Source organism: Caretta caretta, chromosome 1 (genome assembly GCF_965140235.1).
Source record: "Caretta caretta isolate rCarCar2 chromosome 1, rCarCar1.hap1, whole genome shotgun sequence".
Lineage (NCBI taxonomy): Eukaryota > Metazoa > Chordata > Testudines > Cheloniidae > Caretta > Caretta caretta.
Genome location: NC_134206.1, coordinates 128,904,665 through 128,931,246, shown reverse-complemented (window position 1 = coordinate 128,931,246; position 26,582 = coordinate 128,904,665). Strand labels below are relative to the sequence as shown.

The window sequence follows — 26,582 nt, the reverse complement described above, 5'->3', positions numbered from 1 at the left end:
AATAGTCTGGGGAAAAGGCAAAAACTGGAAAATGAGGAAAATTAAGCTTTCTGCACAAGTATGACATCTATTTCAGTGGAAAATAAGCTATATATCAGATATCTTTCTGCCACTGGAAATATCCACAATTCAGAGAAATTTAATAGAACAGGATAGCTAAAGAGACACTCTTTACCCACTTTCTCTCACCTTGAATAATGAAAAGAGACTAGTCCGGAGGTTTGTAACCCCTTTCCAGTCCTATACTACAAGCTTTCTCTTTACTTAGCCTTCCAAATCCTATTTTTTCTTCCATAACCCAGATTTTTTGGAGATCTGTCTTGTTTTGTTGCCGCCAACCACAGAGAAGGCATGGAGGGACTGCATCATCAGGAAATGTTGTTTGTTGTGGACTAAGTAATGAGGAGATGGGCTATTCACCAACAACTCTCTTTTTGGGTCCTTATAGGAAGAAACTTTGGTGGTGGTGGGGAATTACTACTGGAGCGAGCTTCCCCATCATGGCTGCCACCCCTATCGTCTCTTAGAATCCAGGACCTCCTCCATCCTAATCCTGACTAGACCAGGCCAGAGAGAGGTTGGCAGATGACATCACCACCTCCACCAGCTCCACCTAAATCCTGAATACCTCCTGGGATGTGAAACTTTGTCACTCGCATCCCAATTTGTGTGTTCTTTTCCTTCCGCATCTCATTTCTGATCTCTCTCCTCTCTCTCTCTCTCCTTTTTCCTTCTATATGAAAAGAGTTTGACTTAACTAGTCAAGACTGCATGTTTTGCCACAGTGCTGTGATCCTGTGAACAGAGGCAGCTAACTGCAATGCCCTGAATAGCTGATGCTGGTACAAGTTTGCCAGATCTTGGAGTGGCTGATAAGATTGTGGGCTGTTTCTGTGTTTTTTTCAGTGGGGAGGTGGCACCAGAGACAGAAGCTTCATTTTCTATCTTTGGTATTCTTTTTCTCCCCTTTCGTGTGTGTTTGTCTTATTTTATTTTTCTTGTGAGCAAATGGGATTGGATTTGAACAACAACAGCAACAATTCCAACCCAGCTCAACTAACTTTATCTCTTTCCCCACAAAGTGACAGCTATTACTATTTTTGATACCATCTAATATACTGTCAAACAAGGGTGGTTTTTATCCTTCTAAAAACTCTCTCCAGTTAAAGGGAACAAGGGCTGTTGTTAAAATGAAAGCCCTATTTAATATTTTAATTTCAAATGCTTTAACTGTTTTTCCTTCTTGTCTGTATCTTTAATAAAAGGATAAAAAGATTTTTAATGGTGTGTTTCCCATGGTACTAACAGGCTGAGGGCTCTGTATACCAGATCCCAAACCTTGTTTAACACTGCTTAATGTTGGATATTAACAGGGTCTTGTTAACACTTTTGATTCTTTGAGTCCCTTTATTCCATCTAAATTAATGCAACAGCTATTAATAATGTGGCACACTTCATATTCCTTTGTGCTACTGACTCAGGTCTTGTACCCATTCTGACAGTCCCCAGGGTACAATCTGGACAATTGAACAGCTGTGTCCTCTCAACCCTCCAACCTGGAGTGCCTTTCACACTGTTTTCCTATGAGAACAGCTGCTCCTGGCCTGTTCGCACACTGCTTCTAGCATGCAAAATCACTCCCAGTTGAATAATGTGAGTGTTCTAGATAGTCACTCCTGAATTATATTGCAGAGTGACACCAGCAAATTCTCAGTCCCAGACTTGTCCCCAGAAATGTGCATCTTGTACTGTCCAGCATTCTCCTGAACAATACAAGTTCAGACGAAATCTGCCAATTTATTAATAGAAAATGATATGCAGAAACCCTGTTATCACAAATGGAGGTTCCAAGCACTTCAATCCAAACACATACTGGTTTAGATAAAACAATAAAAGAAGTTTATTAACTACAGAAAGATAGATTTTAAGTGATTACAAATAACAAGGCATAAAAGTCAGAATTTGTTACAAAGAAATAAAAGGTAAAATGCAAACGAATACCTAATTTAACAAGCTAAATGAACTTAAAGCAAAAATTACCATGTGCTTACAACATTCTGGATAGATTCCTTCCCAACCAGGACCCCTCCCCCTGTTCAGTTATGCTTTTTTTGTCTTTCAAATGTTGTTGATGCCATAAGTAGAGATTAGGGGAGAGAGGTGATTTGGGTTCTCTGTTCTCCCTTCTTTTAGTATTTCTCTTTTTGAGAATCTTCTTCAGCAGTTCAGGCAACAGCAAGTCTGTTTGCCAAGATGTAAATTCCTCACTCACACCCTTCTTCCTGGTAAAGAATGGCTGCTTAACCAAGTGATAATCTATGTGATTATACTGACACCTTGTAGAGACATCAGTTTGCTTATTGTCTCAGAAGAACCGGTTTTCTGCCCACTTTTCTAACCTTTGAGCATGTCTCAGTAAGGTCATACAGTAGAATCTTATAACTTTACATACAATGTTGCCACACATATTTTACCAGGACAATAATGTTCTGCACATTATGAGTTTTCAAATGATACCTCACCAGGCATACTTTGTAAAAAAAAAAAGCATTATAGTCTTGTAAAAGTGTTGAATATAGGGGTACACTTTGTCATACCAATACTTTAGGAGGGAGGCAAGTATCATTTCCCTAATGGGGTAACAGAGAGGTGCACAAGATCATAAAATCATAGAATATTAGGGTTGGAAGAGACCTCAGGAGGTCATCCAGTCCAATCCTCTGCTCAAAGCAGTAACAACACCAACAAATCATCTGAGCCATGGCTTTGTCAAGCCAGGCCTTAAAAACCTCTAAGGATGGAGATTCCATCACCTCCCTAGGTAACCCATTCCAGTGCTTCACCACCCTCCTAATGAAATAACGTTTCCTAATATCCAACCTAGACCTCCCCCACTGCAACTTGAAACCATTGCTCCTTGTTCTGTCATCTGCCACCACTAAGAACAGCCAAGCTCCAACTTCTTTGGAACCCCACTTTAGGTAGTTGAAGGCTGCTACCAAATCCCCTCCTCCCCCCCCCCCCCCCCCGCACACACACACTTCTCTTCTGCAGACTAAATAACCCCAGTTCCCTCAGCCTCTCCCTTTAAGACATGTACCCCATCCCCCTAATAATTTTTGTTGCCTTCCACTGGACTCTCTCCAATTAGTCCACATCCCTTCCGTAAAACTGGACACAATACTCCAGGTGTGGCCTCACCAATGCCAAATAGAGGGGAATAATCACCTCCCTCGATCTACTGGCAATGCTCTTATTAATACAGCCCAATATGCCGTTGGCCTTCTGGCAACAAGGGAACACTGCTGACTCATATCCAACTTCTCATCCATTGTAATCCCCAGGTACTTTTCTACAGAACTGTTGCTTAGCCAGTCAGTCCCCAGCCTGTAGCGGTGCATGGGATTCTTCCTTACTAAGTGCAAGACTCTGCACTTGTCCTCCTTGAACCTCATCAGATTTATTTTGGCCCAAGCCTCCAATTTGTCTAGGTCACTCTGGACCCTACCCCTACCCTTCAGAGTATCCACCTCTCCCCCCAGTTTAGTGTCATCTGCAAACCTGCTGAGGGTGCAATTAATCCTATCATCCAGATCACTGATAAAGATATTGAACAAAACTGGCTCAGGACCAATCCCTGGGGCACTCTGCTTGATACCGGCTGCCAACTAGACATTGAGCTGTTGATCACTACCAGTTGAGCCCAACAATCTAGCCAGCTTTCTGTCCACCTGATAGGTCACTCCTGGCAGATCTCAAAATAGAACCCTATTGCTAATATTCACATAGCCACACTTTTTAAGAATAAAAGTGCCAAACCTCTTTGCTGTATGCAACTACCAGATACCCATACCCCCTCCAGAGCCAGGAATAGAACCAGAAATGGGAGATTCCTACTTCTCTTTCTATTGCTGTCTAGCAAATAGTTATGTAAGCCAGTGGCAAAGTGTGCGTTGCATTCTCTGTTTTGCCTGGTGCACATAGTAGCCTGATATGCAGCTCAAGTAGTCGAAGTCTGTGCTCTGCTGCAAAAGGACTTTCATATAATTGATAATTCACACCATATGATTCTGAATGCATGCAAGAGAGAAGATTTGGTAAGGACCTGACCCTGTAAACTTCTGCCCATAAAAATGATCCATTGAATTCAATGGGACCACTCATGGACTTAAAGCTACCCACATGCATAAGTCTTTACAGGACTGTGGCCTAAGGCAGTGCCCCATTTACATAGTCACATTTCAGAACACAATAACACTTTGACTTTGTCTGGGGTAGGGGAAGGAGGGAGAAAGAATTTCTTGATCTAGAGCTGGTGTATTCTTATTTTTGAGAGTCTAAGTTCCAAACTTAACAAAAGTGATTTGATGTGTAAATTATCATAGACAATGGGTAAAAAAAGTCTGTATAAAACTGGGGAATGTGAAATTAAACAATGTATTCTTAACGTATATCTCTGTGATGATTAATTGTTGGCTTTTGGCTAGCTAGTTTGTTAGCATAGATATTTCTTGGATTTACATTTTTCTAATGCTCTGAAAAATAACACAGATCTTATGCACACATACATATATAGACCCATAAACATTATGAATTTGTAACAGTATAATTTGAGAATATGTTTCCAAGAGATTACTCCTAAATTCAAATATGGTTTGTTTGGCAGATCTGTAAAAATGAAATGTTTCTGCATTTGCCATGTTGATTGAAGTAATAATAAAAATGAATTGCCTGTAATCCAATAAAACATAATTATACCTTACCTGATTCAAATACAATTGTGGATGTTGGAATATGAGAGTCAGACATGGAATGAGTTGTTATATGAATAATTCTTAAAGGAAGATGATTAATGAGATAAGTGAGTAGACTTGGTGTAAACAAAAATACAAATTGTAATGCGGGCACATGATGATGGAGTTTATTTGTATTCTTTTATTTGATACCATTGAAGGAACTGCCATAAATCTCAACAGCTTGGGGATGCATGCAAATGACAAGATCAATAGAGGTTAAAAGGATAGGGAAAGAAAGCATAGCTCTCCTTCCTCTACTAAAAGAAGAGAGAGAGAGCTCTTCCTCCTCCTTGAGTATGCAGTCCTCTCCCTCCTCCTTTTATCAATCTGCTTTAACCATCAGCAGAAAGAAGCTACTTTCATTAATCCTACCAGATAATAAGTAGTATTCTGCCAATTACCTGGCAATGCTCTCCTTGGATAATCTGAAAGTGACATTTGAGTTATTACAATTGGATTAGAAAAGACCAAATTTTACTCGGTGACAACTTACAATCATGAGAAAAATTTGCTGCAAGAAGCATCTTTCATTTCATACAATACCCTCAATATGGCAGACCCTAAATATGAACCTGTTTACCCAATGACAATAATGACACTGGTAATCATTTTAAATTCACAAGACCCCTAATTCAATTTAATGGAAGCCATGGCTTCCAAATATGGATATTGTATATGTTACAGTATGTGATCTGTATAATAAATTAATACCCTTCATTTTTAGCTTATTGCAGAACTGTATGAACAACTGATTTTTGCTTCACTAGCTGTAACAGGAAAACCCAAAATCAGATCAACATGAAGAGGGGGAAAATGAAAAATTAAAAATAAAAAAAACAGGTTAAGTTTGAAAAAAATGCTTCTTTCATTTTTGAGCTTTGTAAATGTTTTTATATAAAAATTAAATACATTTGAAAGAAAAAGTAATTTTGAATAGAAAATTAATATGTTTTGTTTAAAAATGCTGAAATAAAATGGTTTGACTTTTTCAGATTTTTTTTTAACTAAAACAATTTGCTGAATTTCATGGAAATTTGCAAAATGTTTCAATCAACCCAAATTTGCAATTTTGGTGAAAAAATATCAGCCATTTGTCCCCCCAGATCTAGTTTATTATAAATAAGATGTGAAGAGAGACAGACAGAAGGAAAATAGTTATTTAAAAATCCATATGAAAGATTTTTTTTTCAATTCTTTAGTTCTTGCCAATACTAAAGAAGAAGAAGATTAACATAATATAAAAATGCAAAAGTAAAATTTTATCATTTATTCAGTAGATGGCTATGAGGAGAGAATAGGGTTTTTGGCATATTGTAATTTTAGTTTACCCTGTTTGTTACCTTTGTATTGCCACAACATTAACAATAATTATGAGTTTGGAGTTTTGTTCTGTGGACTTTGTTTTGTTTGCTGCACAATTTCTTCAAATTTATTTAAAATGTATACACATGCACAACCCTGCCACACTTTTAAAATTCAAGAGATCACATAAATCTTCACTTTAATACTCTCTGCATCTCTCTGTATGCAGCTATTCAGAAGGAAAAATCTTCATTTAACCATCTCTGAAATGGCAGCAAATGTTCTTGTTGAGTAAAAGAGTCAGTTTTATGCAGTACCTCTCATGTTCTTGAAGTACCTTCCTGTTTTTTTCTCTTATTAGACAACAGATAAGTTTTGTTGTGTACAGGTTGTTTACAACATTAGTGCCCACCGTTTTGTTAAATAATCTTACTAGACAACAGGTAAAAAGAGGAACAAAATAGAACTGACTGAAGTCTTTTATTTGGACAGTTTTCCCATAAAAAATAGAGTCTTAGTGAAACATTTATGGTTTTTTTTTGCAGGAAAATGTCGATTTTGACAAATAATTTCAGTTTTGCCACAGGAATTTCCAAAATGACATTTTTTAAATGGACTTTAAACATTGTTTTGTTTATTTTTTAAAAAAATACAAAGCAAAATGACAATTTGTGTGAAAACAAACAAACAAAAAAATCATTGCAAAGTATCAAGCCAAAACAAAGAAATCTTCCCATGGGGAGAAAATGAAAACATTCAATCAAATATTTTCAAATAAAGATTTTTTTTTGTTTGAAATGTCTCAGTTCTCTAGCTGGCTCCAATCAAAATGGCATAAGAGGAATAAGGTGAGGGTAGAAGTTGATGCATTGTGTGGAAGAAGGGAAAGCAGGGAACTCACATTTTCAGAGTTGCCCAGGACAAAGCCATAGAAATGGTGATGTCATACAATTCCTTTCCTTCTCCTCTGATTTGACCAGAGCATCTTTCAGGATCAGGAAAAAGGTGTGATGATAAATCTCTGCGTCCCAGAGTATGGTGGTATAGTTGGTAGATATGATGATGATGGCCTATGTGGTAATGAGCCTGATGGTCTTCAGCCTCTGTGGTAAAAGGTTGCTTCCATTCTGAGTTCTATGCATTGTCAAATTCCTAGAAAATCAACATCCTAAAGATGTCAACCTTATCCAATCAAAATTGACAAGCAAAACACATTTTTAAAACATTCTGCTGTGTTACTATAACAACCCATGTTATCTGACAAGAAGCCTTGAAAAATCCCTAATCAGCAGTTCTTTTATTTCCTAGAAACTCAGTTCACACCATTTTTCTGAAAGTATAACAACAATTTAACACAACATGTTTATAAGTCAAAAGACCTTCCTGTCACCTTTCATTCACTTTGAGATTTTAATCTTGAATAGGGATCAACACAAGATAGGTAAGGGCTGTTATTTTTACTCATTTATGCAATTTTACATGCAAGAGCAAACTTTTTGTTTCTATCGCAGAACTGTTTGTAGCATGATTTGCCCCAAATTCAAGAAGCATTAGCATAGCACTATGAATTTAGTTTTATCTCCACTATAATGAATTCACAACAAATGTGTTTCTTTGAAGAAGTGAACCCTATAAAATAAGGTTGTTGTTACTTAGAATAGAAACTTTCATCTGTTGATGTAAATTGCCGTTTTCTCATTTGAATGACTGAAATGAAGTGCTATATTCAACAAGTGGTTGCCAGTAACAAAAAGAACAGTGAAATTTAAGTTAATGGAAAATGTGTGGCTAAATCATCCAGCATATCTCAACCAGCATATAGTATGCCAATGTATTTGAATTTATGGCAGTATTTCCCATATGCTGGATAAGATACCACTAATACCATTGTAAATATAAATTTAACACAGTAAATGTTGATTCACTTAGTGGCATTGGGTGAAATTTAACATACTAGGGCCAAGACATTCAGGTTTAATAATTTAACCTTTATTTGAACCAAAACCATACTATACAGTTACAATTAGTATTAAAGCAAAAATGACAGTGAAACGGGGGAAAAAATGATTAGTTGATTAGTTACCTTCTCCTGGGCTTTAGGTGGGTCATGATGGATTTCTCCTGTGACTCTCCATCTATCCCCTTACACAGTAAGATATACCTGTCCAACTTGTATCATCATTCAGTCAACATTAAGCACTGCATCTTATATAACCCACACAATGTGCATGTGCAAACTTCAGTTTACATAGCTTTTGCTGTCTACACTATTTTCATGTATCATATTTCTTTTCCCATTGGTTTATTTCCATTGATCATGCACTGATCATGCATGCTGACCAGGCCATCTACCTCTTACTCAATGTAAGGACATTTCTGTTTTTCCTTAATCATCCTTTGGCAGTACTTTCGGTATATCAGTTGTACTGATAACGTCCTCTTATCTATGTAATATCCTCCAACTTAGATACATTCTGTGGTCAAAACATCATATGCTACACAGCAGCTGTAAGAATCATTGAGCAAGTTTACAGATCAACAGATCAGCAAAGCCACACTTATGCCAAGCAAACAGTAGGCCAAAGCCAGCCAGGCTACTCAGTGTTACCCTGGTCTGTCCAAACTTATTCACTATAAATTCAACCATAATATTTCCCACAGTGGCTACCATTACTAATTATCTGACTTAGTGAAGACAATATAGACAAAACAGGCAATCTAAACAACTGAGCAGGTTCTAAGCCAGCACAGTTTTTCTTCCATACTACGTCTGGGTGACAACTATCCATTGATATTACGACTTGTTTATCATCTCCTTCTCCCTGCATTTTTAACACTTATATGATTTTGCTCTTTTAAATAAATTTCTTAACAAATATGTATGTGAATGTAGTTGCTTCTATTAATCTGTCACTAGAGATATTAAAATATACTGTTTAGGATGTGATTTCTAATCATGTGTTGTGACACTTACTATATCTTAGCTACATTTTCTGCTAAATAGGCAGGATCAAGTACTAAAAGGTACACAATTTCCTGTCTACCTGCATTCTGATATAGATATAAAATTTCTGTATACTGGTCACATTTTCAGGCAAATAAAAATAAATTAAAGTTCTAAGACACTTTTTGCAAGGGCAGGGGTTTTAACCATTGTATCCTCTGTAAATGCTTATTTATAAAATTACATTTGAGTTACCTGTCTTTCCCTGTGCAATTTCAAAAGAATATGGTTTTAACATAACATATGGAAAGAAATCCTGGTCCCACTGAAGTCATGGAACCAGGATTTCACTCATGAAGTACTAATGGGTGCTCTTAGAAACCCATTTGTTATATTAAATTCCATAGGTGATTGCATGTCAGTCGTGAGTGAAGTGATTCATATTATGGATCATTTGCCACAGCTCTACAGTAAAAGTTAGAGTCTGGTTCCACTAATAGTCCTATTTCAGCCTCATTGCCGTAGGATAACTGGTTTGTCCTAAAAATTGTGACCTGTACTCCAAAAGCAAAAGATTTATTTTTCTGAAAAGTTCAAAGAAACTAGATTAAGTGGTTTGTGAGTTACATATCATTAAGAAGAATTTACTCTGATTTGAAATGTTTTTTAGTGTTTGATGTATCTTTGGAAGCATCCAGCTCAAAAATGACTTGCTAGTACCCTTTCAGTCCAGGAGTGAGAATGAATTATGCCTGCAATTACACTAAGGGGGAAATCCCCGGAATAGTAATGTTAGGGACGTGTCACGGTCTCCCTTCAATATGACTCATCCTAGTAACCAGATGAGGTGTGTCTTCTTAGAACTAATTTAGCAAGAGACAGGTACCAATCCTCATCTCCACTTGATAGAGAAACAAACTTTGATCATCCAGTATTTGTGTCTGAACTACATGGCCTGTCTAATTTAGGCTGTAAATTCCCTGAGACAGGAAACAATTTTCTTCTTCCTATTCTGTACAGGGCCAAGCACACTGATACTGCTCAATAGCCTTTTAGAGTTGTGTGTTTTTGTATGTATGTGCAGTTAAAAGTAGATATTGTCTGAATATATGATTTCAGTTTCCTGGATTAGTCAGTTCATTGCAGATGTTTTAGTGGATTAAATGACTAACAGAACACGTATCATATAATGTGAATGGTGAGTCAGAGTGTGATACATCAAGTTAGCTTTTTTTCTTCTTTTTGCCAAATTAAAAGCATGCCACAAATAGTAAAGGACACCAGAACTTTTAATGTAGAACAGCTTTCCCTCCTGACACCCCCCAGTTCAATGAAAGGGCTTATTTTGCACAACAGTTTCAAGCACTGTAAGACATTTCTACTGTTGAAACACTCCAGAAGCAGGAGATCTATACATGAGAAAGAGAGAGAGACAGAGAATTTGTAAGGTGGGTATTATGAAAAGCTACAGCTGAAAGACAGGTATCCCATATGTGTGCTGTTGAGAATCTCAGCCAATTTAACTTCTTTAAATCATTATCAACCTGGTTCAGCACATGCTTAAAGCACATATGTTAAAGCACATGCTTAACTTTAGGCATGTGAACAATCCCATTGAAGCAGTAGAGCTACTCACATGCTTAAAGAAAAGCACCTGCATAGTTACTTTGCTAGATTTGGGTCTTTGGGCATGATCCAAAGCTCATTTCAATCAGCGGGTCCCGCATCCACAAAGGGACTTTGGTGTTGTGATGCTGAAGATGGATTTGAACCTCCTACATGAGGGCTCTAACTGCTGGCCTAAAAGTTGAAAGATGGCACCCTACCCCACCTGATTTTGTATATGGCTAGGCATGTTCTGAACATGCCTACTAGATCAGGTCGCACAGGCGAGATAGTCATGGGAACGCATTTCCTCCTGGTTTGAGGATCTCACTGGTGCATAGGCGTGAGATAACCATCCAGGCACCTAGAGTCCTAGTTTGAGGTGCTGTGTGCATGCCAAGCAGCAGAAACTTACGTGCCTAGGGGACATTTACAGCAAAAATGTAAGTGCCAAAGGGTATTAGGTGCCTATATGTTTAGGCAGCAACCAGACAAGGATTTTAAGGATCTCAGTGGTTCCCTCTTTGGGCTTTGAATCATGTTCTATACATATACAAGGGGACAACTTTTATTCCCCCAGTTAAGATACTGTATTCAAAAAATCCATTTGATGCAATCTCCTGAATATCCTATTTGGGCAGCGGAGGAGGGGAAACAGCACTGGCAAAGCTCATTTTGTAGTATATTGGAAATAGTAGCAACTTCTATAGTTAAGATTGTATACAATTTTCTATCATATCTCCCTGTTTTTACTTAAACATAGCTAGCTATAATTTTCATCTTTTGTATTGAACTTGTCCTGGCTTGGTCTGAATTGGAAGCCTGAAGGTTAACTCTTTAGGTGAATTTGAAGAAGAAATAGCTGTCATTTTTTAATACGAGGAAAGTAGAGAAAATATGCTATTGCCATTATGGAGGGCGGGGGAATACTGTAACCTTTTTATGAACAGCTCTACAGATGAAATGGATGAGAGCTGTAATTTGAAATCTGGCATGGAAATAGTCCTCACTAAGAGTAGTATATTTGCTTTCAGAGAAAATTGGTTTTGACTTGACCAAGGTATGAGCTTTTGAATTATGAATATTAACTACAGTAATAGGATTCCATTCCCCTTCCCCCCCACACACTAAGCTCCTAAAGTGTGCAGGCAAGGAATGTTTCCCATGCGCATGGAATGGCTAATACAACTGCATAGTGAAAAGTGTAGTGACATATATTGCTGCAAATTGGTAGTGAAACCTGGGGGAAAGTCTTCTATATTTTTTGTAGGTGTGAAAAAATTGAGGGAGACCTCCCATTGTCTTTTATTATGTTTTTGGTCTTTATTTTTTTTTAAAGAGAGTAGGAGCTTAAAATCATTCACCCATTTAAAAAACATGTTCCTTTATCCAGAATGAGTTTTCAGCTGTTTAGAAAGTTAGCTATGTTGCATCATTTCTGTATCTCTAACATAGGTTTGAATGTGGCTTTATTCACTAAATTGAAACAAATATTTGAGTTTTACAGTCCCAGCCGCAGACCTCTCTCTACAAGAACCCTTTAGTTCACTGACATAATCTTAGGTTTTTCCAACTGGATTCTAATTATCCTTCTAAATCAATATAGCTATTGCAGCAAATTCTAGCTGTTTTGGTTTACACTCAGTCATTAAGAATAAAACATTCCTGTTAAGTGATTTCATAACTGATAATGACCTTGCTATGCCTGAGAGAGACATGGGTAAACTTAAATAGCATTTTTAGTCTCTCAGAAGTGCCCCAACCTCCTTATTCTTTATTACATCAGTCTCACTCCACTTACGTTAGCAAGAGGGAAGCTAGCATCCATTTTAGGGCTACTTTGCAAGCTAAACTTCTCATTATAAGTTAAAATATCTTTCATCTTTAAGAATCCAAGCGTATATTGTATTGCTTGGATTTATCAATTGCCTCTTGAACCAATTTGCCATTTCTTCCAGAAGTTTTACAACTATTACCTTCATGGATTCTCTCAAACGAGAGGCTACAATATTTGTACGTGGGGAACTAAACATTCATATAGCTGTTCCATCTCCAAAAAAGTACTGTATACTTTATACATCCACTGAACACCTTTTATCGTCATACAATATGTAAATTCCCTTTGAATAAGCACAGAAACACATTTACTGTTTATGAAAGTCCTGGATTATATGTGCTGAATTAGTGATAATTTTTGTCATTTTGCCATATTTCTTTAAAGTTCAAATCTTAACAGCAAGAAACACTGAGGGGGAGATTTAGCTTAGTTCCTAGTAGACAGGTGTACCCATCACAAAATCCAATTGTAAAACTGTACTTATTGGGACCCTTCTGAGCAGTTGCTGTACAGATCCCAGGACAACAGAGGATAAGAGACCCTAAGGATGATGCTTACCATTCAGCGCTGAGACACAATAAAATGCTGGTACGGAAAATGGTGCTACCTGTTCTATGGATGGAGAGAAGACTTTAGTCTCCAAGAATGTCAGTCTGCCAACCTTTATCAGCATTACATTCACTGGCCTCATTTAAAATTAAAAAAATGAAAAATGTGAATACAATTACATTTTCACTTGTTCTACAAAATTCACTTCTCCCTGAGACAACATTCCAGCGCAATATGTGCTTAATTTATGTAATCCCCCTTGGAGTTTTTCTAGCTCCTGGAACACTAAACTGAACCTCTAGGGGTCCTAACCTCTGGACTAAAGCAATGATCGCTCAAGAGCTTCTGGATCCAGTTCCCAGCCTAGGGCAGGGACAAAATAGATTGGAAATTCCTACAAAAGTCAATGGGGAGATCTGGTTTGAGAAAATGTATTTGCTGGGCCAATGAGGAGCCAGGATTGCTCAGTGCCTCAGTGGGAAGGCAGGAAGAACAATCTGTTGCTCAGATAATAGATGGAGGTTGTCAAGGATGATTCCCCACTCTGGCACTTTGAGTGCAGAAGGTGAGAGCCTGCAAGGATTCTTAAAATTAATACTGGCCATGCCAGGCTTGTATTAAACTCCCAAGGTTACAGTTTCTCTCTGATCTTGGATGGGTAGATGCTGCCACCACTCAAATGCAAAAAAAACACATTGAAACCAGAAAGACACACTTGAGAATTCCCTCCTGTGGGGTACCCTCAAGCCCTTTCACACACACACCCCTCCGGGGAAGAGCGGAGAAAGAAAAACAAAGAAAATCAGCTGTTGCCACCAGCTAATTTAACAACATGTGCACAAACCTCTTAGGACACCAAAAATTCAATCCTGTTCTTAAAAAAGGTAAATTTTATTAAAAACAAAATGAAAGAAAATACATCTGGAACATGGGCTTTTGCTAGATTTTAAAAGAGCAATTTCAAAAACTAAGAGCCCCAAATAGCTTTCTTGGGGGTTCAGCTTAAAGGTTACAAGCAAATAAAAGCATCTGGGGTTAGCACAGAGGAGTCCACAAGCCATAAGAAATAAACAGAAATAAACCTAATCATGTCATTCTAAACATTTCTGAACTACTTTCACATTTGGGGATTCCAAATAAGTAGTTCTAGGTATGATCTGATGATCTATGATCATACCTGGCTTAAGGCTTCTCATAGCATAACTGCTACCTCTTCCCCTCTTTCCCAGAGCACACAACGCACAGACAAAGGGAAGTTATTTTTCCAATTTTAAGAAGTTCTAGCCTTCCCGTTGGCTCTTTTGGTCAGGTGCCCTCTCCCTTTCCTTTACCTGGGGACTCTTTTACCCCTTTACAGGTAAAGCAAATAGAGAACAGCTACTAAGAGGGATTCCATAACCAACCAGTGTGAGCAACAACGGTGATGTCGTGGTGGGAGTCTGCTATAGACCACCGGATCAGGGGGATGAGGTGGACGAGGCTTTCTTCCGGCAACTCACAGAAGTTACTAGATCGCACGCCCTGGTTCTCATGGGAGACTTCAATAACCTTGATATCTGCTGGGAGAGCAATATAGCGGTGCACAGACAATCCAGGAAGTTTTTGGAAAATGTAGGGGACAATTTCCTGGTGCAAATGCTGGAGGAACCAACTAGGGGCAGAGCTCTTCTTGACCTGCTTCTCACAAACCGGGAAGAATTAGCAGGGGAAACAAAAGTGGATGGGAACCTGGGAGGCAGTGACCATGAGATGGTCAAGTTCAGGATCCTGACAAAAGGAAGAAAGGAGAGCAGCAGAATATGGAGCCTGGACTTCAGAAAAGCAGACTTTGTCTCACTCAGGGAACTGATGGGCAGGATCCCCTGGGAGAATAACATGAGGGGGAAAGGAGTCCAGGAGAGCTGGCTGTATTTTAAAGAATACTTATTGAGGTTACAGGGACAAACCATCCCGATGTGTAGAAAGAATAGTAAATATGGCAGGCGACCAGCTTGGCTTAACAGTGAAATCCTTGCTGATCTTAAACACAAAAAAGAAGCTTACAAGAAGCTGAAGATTGGACACATGACCAGGGAAGCATATAAAAATATTTTTCGGGCATGCAGGAGTGAAATCAGGAAGGCCAAATCACACCTGGAGTTGCAGCTTGCAAGAGATGTTAAGAGTAACAAAAAGGGTTTCTTCAGGTATGTTAGCAACAAGAAGAAAGTCAAGGAAAGTGTGGGCCCCTTACTGAATGAGGGAGGCAACCTAGTGACAGAGGATGTGGAAAAAACTAATGTACTCACTGCTTTTTTTGCCTCTGTATTCACAAAAAAGGTCAGCTCCCAGACTACTGCACTAGGCAGCACAGCATGGGTAGGAGGTGACCAGCCCTCTGTGAAGAAAGAAGTGGTTTGGGACTATTTAGAAAACCTGGATGAGCACAAGTCCATGGGGCCGGATGTGCTGCATCCGAGAGTGCTAAAGGAGTTGGCGGCTGTGATTGCAGAGCCATTGGCCATTGTCTTTGAAAACTCATGGCGATCAGGGGAGGTCCCGGAGGACGGGAAAAAGGCTAATGTAGTGCCCATCTTTAAAAAAGGGAAGAAGGAGGATCCGGGGAACTACAGGCCAGTCAGCCTCACCTCAGTCCCCAGAAAAATCATGGAGCAGGTCCTCAAGGAATCAATTCTGAAGCGCTTAGAGGAGAGGAAAGTGATCAGGAACAGTCAGCATGGATTCACCAAGGGCCAGTCATGCCTGACTAATCTAATTGCCTTCTATGACAAGATAACTGGCTCTGTGGATGAGGGGAAAGTGGTTGACGTGTTGTTCCTTGACTTTAGCAAAGCTTTTGACATGGTCTCCCACAGTATTCTTGCAAGCAAGTTAAAGAAGTATGGGCTGGATGAATGACTATAAAGTGGATAGAAAGCTGGCTAGATTGTCGGGGTCAACGGGTAGTAATCAATGGCTCCATGTTTAGCTGGCAGCCGGTATCAAGTGGAGTGTCCCAAGGGTTGGTCCTGGCCAGTTTTGTTGAACTTCTTTATTAATGATCTGGATGATGGGATGGATTGCACCCTCAGCAAGTTCGCGAATGACACTATGCTGCAGGGAGAGGTAGATAAGCTGGAGGGTAGGGATAGGGTCCAAAGTAACTGTCAAGGTTCCTCCCCCACTCTGAACTCTAGGGTACAGATGTGGGGACCTGCATGAAAAAAACCCCTAAGCTTATCTTTACCAGCTTAGGTCAAAACTTCCCCAAGGTACAAAATATTACACCCGTTATCCTTGGAATGGCCGCTACCACCACCAAACTAATACTGGTTACTGGGGAAGAGCTGTTTGGACGCGTCCTTCCCCCCAAAATACTTCCCAAAACCTTGCACCCCACTTCCTGGACAAGGTTTGGTAAAAAGCCTCACCAATTTGCCTAGGTGACTACAGACCCAGACCCTTGGATCTTAAGAACAATGAACAATCCTCCCAACACTTGCACCCCCCCTTTCCTGGGAAATGTTGGATAAAAAGCCTCACCAATTTGCATAGGTGACCACAGACCCAAACCCTTGGATCTGAGAACAATGAAAAAGCATTCAGTTTCTTACAAGAAGACTTTTAATAAAAATAGAAGTAAATAGAGATGAAGAAATCCCCCCTGTAAAATCAGGATGGTAGATATCTTACAGGGTAATTAGATTCAAAAACATAGAGAACCCCTCTAGGCAAAACCTTAAGTTACAAAAAAGATGCACAGACAGAAATAGTTATTCTATTCAGCACAATGCTTTTCTCAGCCATTTAAAGGAATCATAATCTAACACATACCTAGCTAGATTACTTACTAAAAGTTCTAAGACTCCATTCCTGTTCTGTCTCTGGCAAGAGCAGCATACAGACAGACACAGACCCTTTGTTCCTCTCCCTCCTCCCAGCTTTTGAAAGTATCTTGTCTCCTCATTGGTCATTTTGGTCAGGTGCCAGCGAGGTTACCTTTAGCTTCTTAACCCTTTACAGGTGAGAGGAGCTTTCCCCTGGCCAGGAGGGATTTCAAAGGGGTTTACCCTTCCCTTTATATTTATGACACGCCCCCCAAATCTCAGCTAGGGTGAAACACTGGCTGGGATTTCTTCCTGGAGCTCTAGGAAAACAGAGTTAAGAAGACACATGCATCTCTAAATATACTACCAAGTACATAAAGACTAACAATATTTTCCACATCTCAAGGACGATTTTAACCAGTTGATTCTGGGAAACTTTCACGGGAGAGTGCATCAGCCACTTTGTTAGAAGCTCCTGAGATGTGTTGGATATCGAAATCAAAATCTTGGAGAGCTAAACTCCACCGAAGAAGTTTTTTGTTAGATTCCTTGACGGTGTGAAGCCACTTCAGTGCAGCATGGTCGGTTTGCAGGTGGAAACGCCGTCCCCAAACATATGGGCGTAGCTTTTCCAGAGCGTAGACAATGGCGTAACATTCTTTTTCAGTGACTGACCAGTTGCTTTCCCTCTCAGACAGTTTTTTTCTGAGAAACACTACAGGGTGGAATTCTTGATCAGGTCCTTTCTGCATTAAAACTGCTCCCACACCATGCTCGGACGCATCTGTGGTTACTAGGAACGGATTGTCAAAGTCTGGGGCCCTTAGTACAGGGTCAGACATGAGTGTCACTTTAAGCTTGTTAAAGGCCTTCTGACACTTTCCGGTCCACTGAACAGCATTTGGCTGTTTCTTTTTGGTTAGGTCTGTCAGTGGGGCAGCGATTTGGCTGTAGTGCGGTACAAATCGTCTGTAATAACCAGCCAAGCCTAAGAAGGATTGAACCTGTTTCTTTGACTTTGGGACAGGCCACTTTTGGATAGCATCCACTTTGGCCTGTAGGGGGCTGATAGTTCCTTGACCCACCTGGTGTCCAAGGTAAGTCACTCTGTTTAGGCCTATTTGACACTTCTTAGCCTTAACAGTTAGTCCTGCCTCCCTTATGCGCTCAAGGACTTTTTGTAGATGTTCCAGGTGGTCTGCCCAGGAATCCGAAAATATGGCCACATCGTCAAGGTAGGCGACTGCATATTCTCCTAATCCCGCTAGGAGACCATCTACAAGTCTTTGGAAAGTGGCGGGTGCATTTCGCAGCCCAAAAGGGAGTACATTAAATTCATACAGCCCGAGATGTGTGATGAAGGCTGACCTTTCCTTGGCAGATTCATCTAGCAGTACCTGCCAGTACCCCTTGGTTAAGTCCAAGGTAGAGATGAACTGGGCCCGTCCCAGTTTCTCTAATAGTTCATCTGTGCGTGGCATTGGATAGTTGTCTGGGCGAGTTACAGCATTTAGCTTACGGTAGTCCACGCAAAAACGTATCTCCCCATCTGGTTTGGGAACTAGAACCACTGGAGATGCCCATGCACTTTCAGAGGGGCGGATTACCCCCATCTGTAACATATCCTGGATCTCCCGTTCTATAGCAGTTTTAGCTTGAGGAGACACCCGGTAAGGTTGGACCCTAATTGGGTGAGCATTACCTGTGTCAATGGAGTGGTATGCCCGTTCAGTCAGTCCTGGGGTGGCTGAGAACGTTGGCGCGTAGCTAGTGCACAGCTCCTGGATCTGCTGTCGCTGCATACGCCCAAGGGTCATGGAGAGGTTCACCTCTTCCACACCACCAGCACATTTCCCTTCGTAGTAAACACCTTCAGGCCACTCAGCGTCGTCTCCTCCCTGGGCTGTAAACTGACAAACCTTTAATTCTCTGGAATAAAAGGGCTTTAGAGAATTAATATGGTACACCTTAGGCTTTCGGTTGGAGGTGGGGAATGCTATGAGATAATTAACAGCTCCCAGGCGCTCCTGGACCGTGAATGGCCCTTCCCACGATGCTTCCATTTTATGGGCCTGGAGCGCCTTTAAGACCATGACCTGGTCTCCTACTTTGAAGGAACGCTCTCTGGCATGTTTATCATACCAGGCTTTTTGCTCTTTTTGAGCATCCTGTAAGTTTTCTCTAGCAAGGGCTAAAGAGGTTCGGAGGGTGTTCTGTAGGTTGGTTACAAAGTCCAGAATGTTAGTTCCTGGAGAAGGTGTAAATCCCTCCCATTGCTGCTTCACCAACTGCAATGGCCCCTTAACCTCACGGCCATATACAAGTTCAAATGGGGAAAACCCTAAACTGGGATGTGGTACAGCTCTGTAGGCAAAGAGCAACTGCTGCAACACTAGGTCCCAATCATTGGAGTGCTCATTTACGAATTTACGTATCATGGCCCCCAAAGTTCCATTAAACTTCTCCACCATGCCATTTGTTTGATGGTGGTAAGGAGTGGCAACCAAGTGATTTACCCCATGAGCTTCCCAAAGGTTTATATTTATGACAGTAACCTACACAAATTGAAGGATTGGGCCAAAGAAATCTGATGCGGTTCAGTAAGGACAAGTATAGAATCCTGCACTTAGGACGGAAGAATCCCATGCACTGCTACAGACTAGGGTCCGAATGGCTAGGCAGCAGTTCTGCAGAAAAGGACCTAGGGGTTACAGTGGACGAGAAGCTGGATATGAATCAACAGTGTGCCCTTGTTGCCAAGAAGGACAATGGCATTTTGGGATGTATAAGTAGGAGCATTGCCAGTAGACTGAGGGACATGATCTTCCACTCTATTCGACATTGGTGAGGCCTCATCTGGAGTACTGTGTCCAGTTTTGGGCCCCACACTGCAAGAAGGATGTGTAAAAATTTGAAAATGTCCAGTGGAGGGCAACAAAAATGATTAGGGGACTGGAACACATGACTTATGAGGCGAGGCTGAGGGAACTGGGATTGTTTAGTCTGCAGAAGAGAAGAATGAGGGGGGATTTGATAGCTGCTTTCAACTACCTGAAAGGGGATTCCAAAGAGGATGGATCTAAACCATTCTCAGAGGTAGCAGATGACAGAATGAGGAGTAATGGTCTCAAATTGCAGTGCGGGAGGTTTAGGTTGGATATTAGGATAAACTTTTTCACTCGGAAAGTGGTGAAGCACTGGAATGCGTTACCTAGGGAGGTGGTGGAATCTTCTTCCTTAGAAGTTTTTAAGGTCAGGCTTGACAAAGCCTTGGCTGGGATGATTTAGTTGGGGATTGGTTCTGCTTTGAGCAGGGAGTTGGACTAGATGATCTCCTGAGGTCCCTTCCAACCTTATATTCTATGATTCTATGAACTGGCTGGCTGGGTGTTCACAAAAGGGAGATATCCCCCCACCTTATTTATCACAGAGGTAATGAGGTCCTAGCAGTACCCTGGTGAACAGAAGTTGGGTTAAAGGGATAGATTGTTATCCAAAGAATTGCAACAGGAATTATTTTCATTGGATTGGGGTTCATGGAGGGTAAAATCAGGAGGTTACTTAGGAAAGATTGATGAAACTGGCCAGTATGTAACCACGAGGCCCACAGCAGAGGGATATCAGGTATCATCCTGAAGTGCATTATAACTCACAACAAGAGTCAATCCATCAGGTCCCTGAATCTCCTCATCAGGAGACTGAGATTGGTTCAGGAACTTCCCCCTCAGCTAATGAATCATTTACCCCATAATGTGTATGATGGCGTTAAATAATCACCCCATCAAAGGGGAGATTTGTAGCCCATAGAGCTAGCTTAGCATTTAAATTTACCTCTCAGTAATGCAAGGAACCTATAGGCCCACATCCTGTAATATATGGGCTTACGCAGTTGACATATGGTGTACATAAAGCATAAGGTTTTGAGGTCTATGATCTTTAGCATAGATAAAATAGCTCAAAAGTTATCCTGAGTTTTGGTGGACCTGGAATATATTAGTTAATAGGGGAATTTGTACATAACAATACCACTCAACTGCAGGAACATTGAACTAATAGCAGGCTGGGATATCTTAGGATAAAATTGTTGGCAGATGTTTAACCACAAACTTGCTTTAGCAATAAGGTGATGTATAATATAATAAGCTAAAGTCATTAATATGCTAACCTATAGGATAAAGGCACTCCAACATTATTAGGGTGATGAAGTTAGATATGGACATGGGAGACTGGGCATCTGAATGAGTATTTATGACAGCCCCCTGCCTTATAATAGGCCAGGCCACCATGTAGAGGATCATTTCATTGTTGACCTTCAGTCATTGGGTAGTTTGAGTTGGATCTGAGCCATCAGACTTGATTGGCTTGTCAGGAACAGAGCACATTTTTTGTCCCTTACTACTAGATTCCCCAAGGAAGGGTGTGAGTATATAAGTATATGAGCATATGCAAGGAATGATCACAGAATATCAGGGTTGGAAGGGACCTCAGGAGATCACCTAGTCCAACCCCCTGCTCAAAGCATGACCAATCCCCAATTTTTGCCCCAGATCCCTAAATGGCCCCCTCAAGGATTGAACTCACAACCCTGGGTTTAGCAGGCCAATGCTCAAACCATTCAGCTATCCCTCCCACAGCTCACATCAAATATATCCCTAGTTCTATACTACTGCTATTTGTTTATGTGGTTTGGAGCTTTCTTATCTTTACTGATTGCGCTAATAAAAGTGACCCAGGGTTTGCTTTGCCCTCAGCGTGAGCATCTTTGCAGTATACACCAGGGTTCTGCACCAAATATTGAATTTATTGATTTTAATTCTGTTGTGTCTGATTCTGGGACTAGAACCCTGCCACTCCCAGCTCTTTAAATTAGTATTAATTGGCAACCAAGAACAATTATCAACCACAAAAAAATCTGCTACACCCCCTCTCCCTGCATTCCCCACTGGACACAGATGCCCAGTTCCCTAGGTAGCACTGTTCCAGAGAGATGGGATGTTGAGGATAAGTTCTTGACGAGTGCCTCAGCATTGTGAGCATTGGTCAGCTTAAACAAAAAGAAAGGGTTTCTTTGTTGTTTCTGTACAAAGATGTTAAATTTGGTTACATCATGGTCACTAAAAAAAGAAAAGGAGTACTTGTGGCACCTTAGAGACTAACAAATTTATTTGAACATAAGCTTTCGTGAGCTACAGCTCACTTCATCAGATGCATTCAGGGGAAAATACAGTGGGGAGATTTATATACACAGAGAACATGAAACAATGGGTGTTACCATATACACGGTAAGGAGAGTGATCAGGTAACGTGAGCTATTACCAGCAGGAGAGCTGGGGGACAGGGGGGAACCTTTTGTAGTGATAATCAAGGTGGGCCATTTCCAGCAGTTGACAAGAACGTGTGAGGAACAGTAGGGGGGAATAAACATGGGGAAATAGTTTTACTTTGTGTAATGACACATCCACGCCCAGTCTTTATTCAAGCCTAAGTTAATTGTATCCAGTTTGCAAATTAATTCCAATTCAGCAGTCTCTCATTGGAGTCTGGTTTTGAAGTTTTTTTGTTGAAGAATTGCCATTTTTAGGTCTGTAATCGAGTGACCAAAGAGACTGAAGTGTTCTCTGACTGGTTTTTGAATGTTATAATTCTTGATGTCTGATTTGTGTCCATTTATTGTTTTATGGTCACTGTTATCGAGTGGTTCAGCTATATTCATCTCTTTAATCAGACCCTGTGCTCCACTTAGGACTAAATCAAGAATTGCATCTCCCATTGTGGGTTCCAGGACTAGTTGTTCCAAGAAGCAATCATTAATGGTATCTAGAAATTTTATCTCTGCATCTCATCTTGAGGTGACATGTACCCAGTCATTATGGGGATAGTTGAAATACCCCATTTTATTGTGCTTTCTGCTGTTGTAGCCCCTCTAATCTCCCTGAGCATTTCACAATCACTGTCTCCATCCTGGCCAAGTAATTGGAAGTATATTCCTTCTGCTAGACTCTCATTTTTCAAGTATGGAATTTCTATCCATAGAGATTCTATGATACTGTTTAATTCATTTAAGATTTTTCACTATATTTGATTCTATGCTTTCTTTCATATATACTGTCACTTCCACATCAGTGCAACCTATTTTCTCACTCCAATACATTTTTTATCTTGGTTTTACCATGTCCCACTGATTAACATCATTCCACCAAGTTTCTGTGATGTCTATTATACCAATATCCTCATTTATTACCAGGCACTTAAGTTCACCCATCTTAGTATTTAGGCTTCTAGCATTTGTGCACAAGCACATTTTAAATTAGTCAGTATCTAGTTGTCTGCCTTCACATGTATAAGTGAATGGAACTCTTTATGTTTGACTGTTTTTCTTTAGCTCCTACCAGGATCAACATGTATCCTCTTCTATTTACTAAGATATGGAATATCTCCTTTAATATATCCTCCCCTAAGGGATGTCTCAGTTTGAACTGTGTGCTTCCACACACCTATCAGCTTTCCCCTAGCACTTAGTTTAAAAATTCCTCTACAACTGTTTTAATTTTACATGCCAGCAGTCTGGTTTTGGTTTAGTTGGCAGCCATCCTTCCTGTATAGGCACTTCCTTTCTGAAAATCTTCCCAAGTACCTAATAAACCTAAATCCTTCCTCTCAGCACCATCATCTCAGTTATGCATGGAGACCCTGCAGGTCTGCTTAACTGGACCTGTGTATGGGATTGGAAGCATTTCAAAGGATGTTACCATGGAGGTCCTGGACTTTAATCTCTTACCTAATAACCTACCTCTCTCCTACCTTTTTCTATGTCATTGGTACCTATATGTGCCATGATCAGCGGCTCCTCCCCAGCAGTGCACATCAGTCTGTTAGATGTCTCGAGAGGTCCGCATTCTTTGCACCTGGCAAACAATTCATTGTGCGGTTCTCCCAGTCATCACAAACCCTACTATCTATTGTGGCAAATTGTGGCAAATTGCTGGCACTACATAGATGGGTCTCGCACATTCTCTTCTTGGGAAGGGTTCAGAGCACTGTTTCTCGCCCCTGAACTGGGGTATTAACTGACCCACTAGTGTCCTAGAGGAGGGGAGTGGAGAGGGAGGGACCTGGGCCTGCCCTCTACTCCGGGTCCCAGCCCAGGGGCCCTAGGGATAGCGGTAAACTGCTTGAACTAGCGGTTCCTTCCCGTGGGCTACTTCCCTCTATTGCCCTTCAGCTTGTGGGGCTTCCTGCCCTCCCTCTGCACAAACCAGGTGTCCCTTTACCTAGGGTCTTGGTCTTCTTAGCCCACCGCAGCACTTCTCCAAACTCTCCTTTGCTTCCCTCCAAACTGCCCTCTGCTCCAACAACAAACCACTCTGCTTTGACTCCTCCAAACTGCTCTCTGCTCCAACACCAATCCACTCTGCTTCAACTCCTTTCCTTGTCTGATTGAAGCAGGGGGGTTTTATCAGGTGACTGGCTTCAGGTGATCTAATTGGCTTCAGGTGCTTAAATAAATTTATAGCAAACTTCCTTCCCTCTACAGGGAATAAGGCTCCCTTCTGACACTCTCCTGCTGCCCTCTGGCCTGGGCTTTCCTTGCTTTTTGCCCCTGCTTCAGTTCCCCCCCCCCCCCCGCCCCGACCGGGCCAGATGCTTTTTCTTCGTTTTTTTTTTTTTTTTTTGCTGTTTTTTTTTTTTTTGCTGCCGTTCGAGTGCTGGTCGGCTAACAGCTTGCCTGCCAGCCCCCCCACGCCTGCCCTCGGACGCTGCTATTGCTTCAGCTGCAACCCCTGGAGAAGGGGGGGGAGGAGTGCCGACCCGCTCCCTGGAGGAGGGAAGTGGACGCCCCCAGACCCAACTGTTTTGCTGTTCGTTTGTGGATCCGTAATTAATCGACTTCTTATCTTTGCTTGGCATTTTTGGAATGCTCCACAAAGACCGGGAGAGAAGACAGCTGACAGAGACATCGGCCGGGGAAGCTACAAATCATCGTGGAGGGGGCCGTAAGACTGAGTAACTTTTGAACTGTACTCTCGTGTGGGGGGGAGTTTGACTGTGTCACAGGGCGGTGTGGCACGGAGCTGCCCCCCGATCCATCGGTCCCCCCCGCAACACTACTACAACCGTCACGGCCCCCCCGCCGTCCGTCCCTGCTGGCAACCTGCCGTCTGCCTCTAGCCTCAACTGCTTGCTTTGAATTCCATCACCCGGACCAGACACAACAGCAGACCAAACGAGACTCTTTGGATAAACGCGCGTGGGTCCGCGTTCCACCCCCCCTGGACTGCCCACCCCACAGTTTGCCCCTACTACCTGACCCCAACTCCTGTTTCCTTCCCCTGTCTAGTCCTACCCATTTGGCCCCCGCCCTGCCTGCAGCCCAACAGGGAGAAGTGGTTAATCTGCTTCCCCCTCCCCCCTCCTCCTTCTGGTGTCTCTCCGTCTCTCCCTGCTCACGATGGCGGGGAATGAGAGGGGTGAGGCCCCTCTAACAAACTCAGTTGCCCCTCCCCCACCTACCCCCCTGCCCAACCCCCAAGCCTCCCTCCCCACCACTGCTGCCAAAACACCTGCCACCAACCCCGCTGGGGCATCGGCAGCTGGAGGCACCGGGGACACTATTACCGCTGCTACGCCCACCACCCCCCCAGATTCTAGGAAAGCCGCCCCAGTTAGCCGGAAAGGCCAGGGTGCGAAAAAGGGGAAGGGCCCCGCCACAACCACCAAGCCCACCATGGCAGAGGCTGCCCCCACCGCTGTGGCCTCATCATCGACCATGGCGTACCTCCCCGTTGTTCCCTCCACCAGCTCTGCGAGCATCCCTCCCCCGGCACCCAGGACGTATGCCCGGGAAGTGGCAGCCCCCCCCCCAGGCCTGCCGCCTCGTCATCTCGTCCACCCACCGCCTCCACTACCATCAATAGCGGCCGGGGCCCCTTTCACACCATGACCAGGAAGCATGGCGTCCGTTGCCTCCTGGTGCCCGCCTCGCCCCACGTGGAGACATACGTGCAGGCGTTGGCAAGGGTGGTAGAATCAATCATAGAATCATAGAATATCAGGGTTGGAAGGGACCCCAGAAGGTCATCTAGTCCAACCCCCTGCTTGAAGCAGGACCAATTCCCAGTTAAATCATCCCAGCCAGGGCTTTGTCAAGCCTGACCTTAAAAACCTCTAAGGAAGGAGATTCTACCACCTCCCTAGGTAACACATTCCAGTGTTTCACCACCCTCTTAGTGAAAAAGTTTTTCCTAATATCCAATCTAAACCTCCCCCACTGCAACTTGAGACCATTACTCCTCGTTCTGTCATCTGCTACCATTGAGAACAGTCTAGAGCCATCCTCTTTGGAACCCCCTTTCAGGTAGTTGAAAGCAGCTATCAAATCCCCCCTCATTCTTCTCTTCTGCAGGCTAAACAATCCCAGCTCCCTCAGCCTCTCCTCATAAGTCATGTGTTCCAGACCCCTAATCATTTTTGTTGCCCTTCGCTGGACTCTCTCCAATTTATCCACATCCTTCTTGTAGTGTGGGGCCCAAAACTGGACACAGTACTCCAGATGAGGCCTCACCAATGTCGAATAGAGGGGAACGACCACGTCCCTCGATCTGCTCGCTATGCCCCATCTTATACATCTCAAAATGCCATTGGCCTTCTTGGCAACAAGGGCACACTGCTGACTCATATCCAGCTTCTCGTCCACTGTCACCCCTAGGTCCTTTTCCGCAGAACTGCTGCCTAGCCATTCGGTC

At 42.0% G+C, this 26,582-nt stretch overlaps 1 long non-coding RNA gene across 2 annotated transcripts in view; it reads left to right on the top strand.

Moving 5' to 3' along the window:
- LOC125640923 (uncharacterized) overlaps nt 1–26,582 on the top strand; it is an 80,695-nt gene that overhangs the window by 35,698 nt on the left and 18,415 nt on the right. The window contains exon 3 of one of the 2 annotated variants that reach the window (XR_007357942.2): nt 449–4,912. The exons of the other annotated variant lie outside the window; for it this stretch is intronic. This is a non-coding gene — a long non-coding RNA (uncharacterized LOC125640923). Of the gene's footprint in view, nt 1–448; nt 4,913–26,582 lie in introns of those variants that run through there. 2 annotated transcript variants of the gene reach the window in all.